The sequence below is a fragment of the Amphiura filiformis genome, chromosome 16, assembly GCF_039555335.1.
Source record: "Amphiura filiformis chromosome 16, Afil_fr2py, whole genome shotgun sequence".
Taxonomy (NCBI): domain Eukaryota; kingdom Metazoa; phylum Echinodermata; class Ophiuroidea; order Amphilepidida; family Amphiuridae; genus Amphiura; species Amphiura filiformis.
In genome coordinates, this window is record NC_092643.1 from 21980111 (window position 1) to 21987811 (window position 7701).

Consider the following 7701-nt stretch of genomic DNA (forward strand, 5'->3'; position numbering starts at 1 on the left):
CTAAAAACACTTTTTTTTCATTCCGTCAACATGTGACTCAATTCAATGTTTATAGCAACGCGAATGTGAAAAATATGTTGAAAACGACCTATTCAAGCACAATTTTTGACCAAAATGTAGGTTTTAAAATTCAAAACAACGAGTGTTCCTTACAATATTTGTCAAATTTTATGTTATTAAATGAAAGAGCACACTTATATTGTCCATATACTAGCTTTATTTCAATGAGCAATAACCAATTCTCACAAAAGTTGCAAATCTTGTTCAAAAAGTTACTATTTTCGTCTGTTTTGTCATACGGTTGTAAATCAATGAACTATGACTTTGCTAAAAGAGCGCTTAAAATTGATATGACTTCTTCGACGTATGTGGCATAAGTTTAGTCTACAATCAAAATTAATAAACTAACCAGAGTTACCAAGTAGTGGGTATTTGGTGCGTGAAATAATCAAAAACTCTGTCATGTGACTCTCTATGGGGATGAAACGGGAGACTAAAATGTGCCAATGTCGCCCAAATATAGCTTCATAATCGCGGTGTGGAAATAATGATAATGGCATGAGACATAAAATAATTGGGTTTGAACGAAGGAATTTGATTCCATTCAAGTAGTAATCTGGTAAGTGGTTGGACCTGGAATGTTTATATATTAAATGTTTGTTTTTGCCAGAAATAATGATCGTAAATAATGATCATAAAGTATGCCGAAGAGAGAGGAGAGAAAGAGTGACAGGAGATGAAAGTAGAGGGAAGGAGTGGAGAGGTGAGGGGAGTGGAGTAGAGGGAGGGATGGGACGAGATAGGGGATGAGACGGAAAAGGAGAGGGGAAGGGAGGAATTATACGAGGTTCCCAATTTCAGCATTACAGTTACCAAATCTTTTTTCAAACACATTTCTATCCTGCCGAGTTATAATGATAAATATTATGATAGAAGGCGCTTGACATATCACATAGACTTACGAGTGCCCATCTCTTACCACAGAGGGAGGTGTATCCATGGTGATTTTGACGGATTGACCGGAGTTACTAGGCGCGCAGAACAGACTAAGAGAAACTGAAAAGATATTCTTAGTATTCGAAGAGCAATTAATCGAAAATGCCGTAAATACAACAGCTTTATCATTTTAAATAGCTCAAACTTTGTTCATTTCAAACAATAATCTCACCGATAATGCATAAGAGATACCAACAAAATGTACTACACGCGCCAGAAGTCTGACATAAAAAGAAAAACGTCTTACGTCCATTGACCTTTACAGCTGATAACCTTTTTCAGGCAATTTTCAACAACGTCAATAGGGAGCTAATTCAACCCTTGTTTACTGTCCTTTAAGGGAAATAGTTCATTCACAACAACTATATAAAAGACTGCGAGCCATAAATTATTTACGCTTTAATTGCATTTCATGTAATATATCAAAAAGGTCAATACAAATTGGCTTCATCTATTGTGGTAATTATTTACTCTTTATTTACCCCAGTTGTGTTTTATAAAGCTATATTTAGTGCATGTAAATAAACACCTTCAGCAATGGCGTTGACAGGGTTGTACTAATCAATGTTAAAACAATGACGTCCTTCATTCAATATCGACAACAGAAACTCAACATCCAATAATTTGCGTCAAATGGCATTGCCTCCGGACTTCCAAAGTTGGCTTTATACTTCAATTGCAAGCGATTAGTGACTTCCACTTCAACGATCTGAACTGCATTGTATTTCTAATGTAACAAATAACGATCTATTGAGTTAGTCAGTGATTGGTCGTTTCTAGCTGACGAAGAAACTATTAACAGGTTACATACATGGCTTTTATAGCTTTAACTCACTGATGCATTCGCGCCACTTGTTTACAAACTACATGTTAAAAACATCAGGATCAAAATATTATAGAACATTATTAGCTCATAAAGATGAGAGTTGCAGTTGAGATCTATGTAAAACTTAACAACAAATATTACGGTTTGGTTCATTATGTTTATCTAATAGATTTTAAAGGAACTTCTAAAGGTGTGTTACAGTAAACAAATTATGTAAATCAAATGTTCTAATGTTATTTTCTTCCGTAGGTTGTCTTTTTATTTTTAACACAATTCCATGAAAAGGATATCCTGAAAATGTTACACAAATCGAAAAATAAAAAGATACAGAAACAGAAATAGTGCATAGCGCCAATCCCTTCCAGTATGTATGTTTACTTTGAGAAAAAAAATATTATTGATAATATCAAACTATAAAGGTGAAAAATATTTTCCACCTTTAAGTTGTTTGCACCTGCTATATAAACATTTGAACAAAATATTAGTGTCTATTACTGATTCAGTTTGAATAATAACGTTTCCGTTGAAAAAACTTAGTATAGCCGTATAACAACACAGTTGCGTAATTGATTTTATTTTTTCACAAAAGTCAACGGTGTTCTTGGGGAAGAAACCTTACATTCATTGTTTTCTCAGGTAGCACAAGTTTAAAATTAACTACAGTGCACAAAAGAATTAAGGTACCAGTTATGTTCAGCCCTGTATATCCTAAACAAATATGTTAAAATTAAAACAAGCCACCAATACCTGATTTAAGGACTCATTTGTTGAAATTGGTTGAGAACGGTGATCTAAGACCTCAAGAAAGAACGAAATCAAAACTTGCACGTAACAGTGGTAAGGGATACAAAAAACACCCCGAAACCAGTAACCAGAACTGAGTGAGAGAGGGGGAGAAATGCGTCACATTAATATGGAACAGCGTGACCTCCACAACTTTCCGTTTGCTTTTCACGTGTTTCATGTATTTATATATTTATAAAAATTAGTAAAAGTTCATTAAGAGTTCATTATGTCTTTCTAAGATACATTCTTAAATTATAAGCTGTCTTGATGTTACGAATTTGAAAACCAATATAAATCAATAGCAATCAACAGCTCATGATGCAGTCATGTCTACAGTAGAATTCACCACGACCTTTGCAGGACTTAAACCCCATTAAAAGCTATTAAACCAAGATAACACTCATTGAAAACAGCTGAACTGATTAAATCAGATATTCTCTGGTTAAATCCACACTACATGTTTCTGTTTTACCTGTGCGGTATTGGAATGAGCTGGTATTATAAACTCCTCAACAAAAGTTTGGAAAGTTTTTTCAAGCATCTGTATCTCAAATTATTTGTGACATATTCATATCGTGTTGCATATCAATAAATAGCTACAATACGCTTCTTTACAATGACACCCCATTTGAAACAATAACATTTTTCACGACTGAGTACACGCCTTGTGAATGAAGTGAGGTCTCAAACAGAATTTGCCAAATTGACCATTATTCTGTGCAGCAAGCTGCAATTCTACAGAATATAGGAGTAGAGCTAAAATGGCCTGCCATCATGCCAGACCCGGGGTCAGACTTCAACCCGATTGAACGTGCTGTGCGTGCCAGAGAAGCGCATTTGCAACCACATTGAATGACCTGCGACGAATCCTTGTTGAAGAATGGAATGCCATGCCACAGTAACGTTTAACCAGGTCGGTGAGCAGCATGAGGAGAAGGTGCCTGACTATTGTGGCTGCCTGTGGGTTTTCCACCCGCTATTGAGGTTAGTGGCTAGCGTTGTTTGAGCACAGAATAATGGTCAATTTGGCAAATTCTGTTTGAGACCCCACTACATTCACAAGGCGTGTACTCAGCCGTAAAAAATGTTATTGTTTCAAATGGGGTGTCATTGTAAAGGGGAATATTGAAGCTATCCATTGATATGCAACACGATATGAATATGTTACAAATAATTTGAGATACAGATGCTTGAAAAAACTTTCCAAACTTTTGAGGGGTTTAGTTTCAGTTGGGTAACCGACCGATTATAAAGCAAACGCAAGATACTATGTGGGCCTTTGTTCACGAAATGATACAATAGTCTGCTTATTGTTAACCAGCATTCTTGAAAATGAGAAACATAATGGTTGTTGCCTTAACACGGGTTGGAAATAATTTTTTCATATTTTTTGGTGCTATCTGTCGTTTACATATCCTTCCTAAAATACAAAAGTGCGAATATTTCCAAACACCTAAATTAGCTAAAAATTTAGGACATGTTACAAAACTATATTTTCTAGAATTTCAGAGAATACTTTAAATATTGGCCGGTTATTTTTCACACAGTGACGTTAACTAGGCAATATCCTATACTTCTAACATACACTATTTTGTAGAGGTCACGCGTCAATGTTGAGAGCACTGTGTATTGTGTATAGGAAAACGGACAATAACTGCAGTATGTATGACACGATTCGGAACATTGAGATTACAATCGTGACAATGTTCTAAATCATCATCAAGAATAAAACCTTTTTCTTTATGAAATATAAGATATTTTTCTTGGAAGTTACTACATGAATGCTTATCATAAACATGTTCTGAGTATCATGAAAAGTTGATCACGACTTTTATATAGGGCTTAAACTAAATCATTCAGATTCATTACTTGAACCATTACTTCCAAACTCCCAAAAGACCTAAAAAATGTTGGTCTTTTTGTGAAAAAATGTATATATTCAATACGAAAGGTCAATATTGTCAAATGATGGGCGGCTTTTCCTCCAAGCTACATACAATTTAAATTCATATCAAAGAATTATAAAGTTTACTTCGAGGACTGTTAAATATCAAAAATATATATAAATTTGTAATAATTTGCCATAAAATATTATTTGGTATCAGAAGGACATTCTTCGTATTTGTAATACAATTTGTGTGTCTGATGTACGCTTAAGTCACACAAAAAATACTGTGCAAACGTTGCTATCCGATTACTTAACCGCCTTAATTTAACCCTTTTGTCCAGCAGGCAGCTAATGCAGTTTGCCTGGTCCGAGCACACAAACAATATGGTCATAATTATTAATGGTTTTAAAGTGGATATATATCCGATTGATGAATTTATACAAAACCTATACGTGAATAAATAAACTGATGAATTTATTAACAATATTTTAAACAATTATGAACATTGGCTAATTGATAAATAAATAGGTAAGTTTTCCTTATAATACGTAAGTAAATCAAATAATTATAAAACCATTATCGAGTTCACTGACATGTGTAATGTATAAGCGAACTATTTATTATTTTATTAGAATAAATAACACAAACCGACACTAATAGCTAATTAAAAGTCAGTCGGTAAAATACACATAAAGCAAGCTTACACAATAAACCTACCTCAGGGCCATATATGTTAAATTTAATTGATTTTCGTTCCAACCCGCATCGTTTCTGGAGTTGGTCTATATTTTTGTTTTCAATTTTCAAGTACAACTTGAGCAAATCAATTATGATGATAGAAAAGTTATATAAGCAACACTTTTAACCATAGAACTATGAAGGGGGTAGTTTTACCACCCAAGGTTATTCATCCTCATAAAAAACAACCAAGCATGTTTACGCCCAAACGACCTAAGCTAATCGTAGATCCATCCTTTTTACATCCATTTTTACCCCAACACTTTACCCAGTGGTAGGACCGGTCATCAAAAATGACAGGGGCGGTTTCTACAGTAATATCCATGATTTTCATTTCGCTCTTGTAAAAGTATTCCAAGCGCTATTGACTTTTTACATGTTAGTTAGATTGAAATAGTCATTTCCTTTTATATTAGGAGAAAATCCGGTGAAATTGCATGTTCGTGAAATCCTACCCCTCACAAACTTCAAATTAAAAAAAAACTAATCAAGAATAGGTAAAAAAGGCACAACTGCTAACAATACCAATTTTGTATTTAAAAAAAAGAACACACAGCCTCGTGTATTCAAGGAAACCCTCCAAACGAAAACCACAGATTTAATTTTGTGTGACCTAATTTCCTCAGGATAAGGTCAATACTATTCTGTTAAAATGAGTACAAATATCTTTGTCGTCATTAAACTCCCTAAAAGACTTTGAAAGCAAGAATAGATAAACTATATCCTGAAGTATCCACGCTTCAAACGCCCATCGGCAGGATGACGTTCTTGAAGTAAACAAAAACAGTCTAGGTGGGAGTCACTTTAACCAGTGACGTTACATAAAGAAAATATGATACAGCAATAATAAATGATATAAGCATTTTTAAGTAACTATAACTCTAAACGCCTCATATCATATCAGTTTTTAAGCTTCTCACAAGCCCCAGAGATTTGAAACACACAAAAAAAAACAAGCACATTTATCTAGCAATGTGTCAGACTGTTGCAAACGTCAACGTAGATCGTGTAGTCCTTGATTGCGAAACAAAATTATGGACACAGTGAAAAACAATGCACAGATTCTATTCCCAGTTTCTGTAATTGAAAAAAATAAATGCGTAACATGAAGTTACCAGAGACGAATCTACATTTGATATTCTGCCAAACTCATAATCATTGGAAGTCCGGACAAGGATTTAGTTTAGGTGGAGTTTGTTGTTTGATGTGATCACAGTGAATGGCTTCTATATTAGCTTGCTGAATTTTTTTTTCTTCAAGAAAATTACGACAATTTTATGATTCTGTCTAAGAGGGGCTATTTTAAAAGGAAATCAAATCCAAAAGCCTTTATTATCAACGAAAACAATAATGACGTATGTGCTTACTATTAAAGGAGGGTAGTCCGATTTTGTCATACTGTGTTTTTCATCTAAAGCAGTATTCAGACTTTTTATTGTACGTACAATATTGTATGTAACATATATACGTTATTTAATCTATTGCCATTCAAAAATCGATAATATATTTCTGCTATATATTGTATGTAACATATTATCGATTTTTCGTCATCAAACATTCGTTAGAACTTAAACATTACTGGAAATAGAATGGCAATAGATTAAATAACGTATGTTACATACAATATTGTACGTACAATACTCGGAGTCTGTGGAGCGCTTTACATTGATCAATATGCTTCGACTATATTTATAAATACGTATTTATAAATACAGCGTGTAGGCAGTAAGTCTCGAAGTGACCTTCATCATAGCGGGTGGTTTTCCTGTACATTTGAATGCTAAGGCAGTAAACAACGACTGTGCAGCAAAATTGTCTATTTTGTTCAACTTTGTGATTATATTGTAAACGTTTCAGTCGATACATATTTATTCCCGTCTGCAAATACTTTCAAAATGTTGTTTTGATAACATATTACAAATTTGGAATCCCCAGAGGTAATAATTTTACTACTCAATTAATACTTAAATTTGATGATATTGGGATGCATTTATTATTTTGGTATATTGTGCCCATGGGTCACGTGCGTATTTATAAATTTATACGAAGGTAGCTGTTGATGCCTACCATTAAGGCAATAGTTTTTAAATTTTTAGTTGCTTTAGAGGTTTTGATAATAGAAACGTATTTATGTCCCACTGTCCTCATACAATAGTACACACTACATAGTGGTGGTTTTACCCAGGGTTTTTGAACTATTTATTCACATCATCTAAACTAAACATATCTACGGACTCTCTACTTCTGAAGTTAAGTTGAGCATGTGCCAAGGACTGGATGACCTTTAAGCAATGAGATATTATCAATGAGAGGACAGAAAATTTATCATGAAAACAACTCAACAATTTCGTCCGCACGAATCTTCCATGAAACGTGAGCCCCATTACGTACGTGTAAAACGTGATTTGGGGCAAATGCATTCTTTGTTTTGTCAATCATATCTGACCTATTTCAACACTTCTCATA